General features: G+C 32.6%; 1 long non-coding RNA gene across 1 annotated transcript; it reads left to right on the top strand.

Moving 5' to 3' along the window:
- The first annotated feature begins 912 nt into the window (after nt 1-912).
- Nucleotides 913-2,206, top strand: LOC112499693. Its single transcript, XR_003067252.1, has 2 exons — nt 913-1,106; nt 1,986-2,206. It is a non-coding gene; the product is annotated as an uncharacterized LOC112499693 (long non-coding RNA).
- The last annotated feature ends 303 nt before the right edge of the window (nt 2,207-2,509 follow it).

Here is a 2,509-nt window from a genome sequence, read left to right as displayed (position 1 = left end):
ATTGAAAAGTCTAATAAAAATCACATGTTACGTGTTCATATGCTTACAACCCAAAAGCAATCCAACCCTCAACATCTAGGAATTAGTTCATGTTAGGGATGGTAGGAAATACAACATAAATGGAAGAACTAAAAGGTTTAGACATGGTTCTCATAAAATCTGAAAAACACAATTAAAACCCCCCTTTTTATGAAGAATCTCCACCAATAATTAGTGAATACGCGTCAGACCTTTAGCCTCGATATCAATTTTTGTGTTTTTTAGCTCTAAAACCCTCCAAGAATCTGCCCAAATTTGCCTCCTAGTAGCCCCTCTCTTCCAATTATGTCCAACCCCCTTCAACCCTAGCTGGATAAGACATTTTGCACGAATCCAGAGAATCCTCCGGTTAAGCCGCAGGATTGGTAGCCTGGGTAAAAATGTGCCGCATCTTTGAGCCCGTAGGAAAGATGGCGTAACTCACTGTTTTGTCCACCTTTTATGATATTCCAACTTTAATCCCTTCAACAAACCACCTTGAGATCCAAATTAGATCCCAACTCCAAGATTCTTGAAAAAGCTTCATAAAAGGCAACACAAGACTTAGTTTTCTTCAATTTTTTTCTCTAAGATTAATTTATGTTCAAAAAACTCAAAAGAACTGTTAAAAATATGCCTAATTAACTTTAAAATAAGCGAAAACTACTTGGAAAGTGGTATAAGAATAATGTTAGGAATGACGTTATTAGAGACCAAGTTTATAACATGCGTGTGATAACCGGGTTGTTGTTATAAAGTTTGGGGTTTGCTTTGGTTAAGCGTTGAAAGTTAAGGGTGAATTTTGAAAGTTTGGCTTAAAATATCTTATACCTTACCGCCTCATATCAATATATATATATATATATATATATATATATATATATATATATATACACACACACTTATGTGTGTGTGTGAATTTTAATTTCTCTTATTCTATTACTGGAAAGAATAAGGAAAAAAGTGGGTGTGATTTGTTTTTTGGGATTCGAAGCAAACAAAAATCGAAGGGGAGGAAGAAGAAACTGATTTCGTGTTCATAACTGAAATATGTTGTTTAAACATCTTCATCTATGTGTGATTATAAGGTGAGTTTTATTTTAAAAAACATTATTTAATTTGTCTTTGGTAAAAAAACTGTATGGTTTTCTATTTCATAAGTAGGGTATTCTAAAAATTGATTATATGCTATTTTTAGCATAATAATGAGATTTGATATTTATTACCAACTGGTTGGAATAAAAGTGACATAATAAGAATAGATGTATTTTGGGATAAGGGTGGTATAATAAGAAGTGGTGTATTTTAGGATAAGGGTGTCATAATCAAAAGATGCGTATTTTGGGATAAATGTGGCATAATCAGGAGAGATGTATTTGGGATAAGGGTGACATAATCAACTATATGTTAAAAATGAGATTTGATCTTTTGGAAAATTGTTATCGCATCTGATGATGCGATGCGTTTGGTTTATCGCATCTTTATGATGCGATGTGATGGTATTATCGCATCCTTATGATGCGAGAAAAATGTTTATTGCATCCTTATGATGCAAAGAGTAATTTTATCGCACCAGTGTAATGCGAGAAATGATGGTTATCGCATCCATGTGATGCGAGGAAAGTATGTTATCGCATCCTTGAGATGCGACAAGTGGGGTTATCGCATATGTATGATGTGACAAAAAGTGCGATCGCATCAATGTGATGCGACAAGTTGCTATGTTATATGTTTGATGCGATAAGTTTGATACTTCATGGGTTGATGCGATGAAAAGGGGTTGTCTTATCTATATGATGCGACAAAAGAGGTTTGTTACGGTAAAATGTTATTTACATGATATCATTCAGTATTGGTTTTCCAAAAAAATATTTTGATAATTTTCACCTTGTAATTGCAAATAAGAGAATTACTCACTAGACCTTATGGTCCAACCCTCATTTTGTATTTAAAAATGTGTATTACAGGACGAACACCAGTGGAGGTAAAGGGAAAGAAAAGATGTGAAGGGAGATTATTATTGCTTTACATCTGTGGAAAGTTTTGAAGCTGAATATGTGCATGCACTTGATAACGCGTAATATACAAGTCATGTACTATGTATGAACAAAAAGTGTAGCAATCTGTACGTCTGAGACGAATATGTACATTTGTATTTCATATTATATGAAATATGTTGATTTTATGCAAATGTGGAATGGGGTATTACAATAAGTACATGACATTGAAGATCGAAAAAGAAGAAATCAGTTATTTTAAACTAAAATTGTAAAAAACAATTATTAAGAGACTAAAACCGTAAAAATGATGAAACGAAGTCCATGGTCGACAATTTGTAGTTTGAGTTTTTAAGATTCCAAGAGCTTTTGGGTATTAGGCAAGTCAAGAACGGTATAACTATAAAAAAATTGGTTTTGTAGCATGTTTAAGCGTACTAAATAATAAAACGTCTTATATATAAATGTTATAAAAGATTTATAAGATTTTTTTG

This window comes from Cynara cardunculus (genome assembly GCF_001531365.2).
Source record: "Cynara cardunculus var. scolymus isolate 2C chromosome LG 16, CcrdV1, whole genome shotgun sequence".
NCBI classification, from domain to species: domain Eukaryota; kingdom Viridiplantae; phylum Streptophyta; class Magnoliopsida; order Asterales; family Asteraceae; genus Cynara; species Cynara cardunculus.
This window is presented reverse-complemented; position numbering and strand designations above follow the sequence as displayed.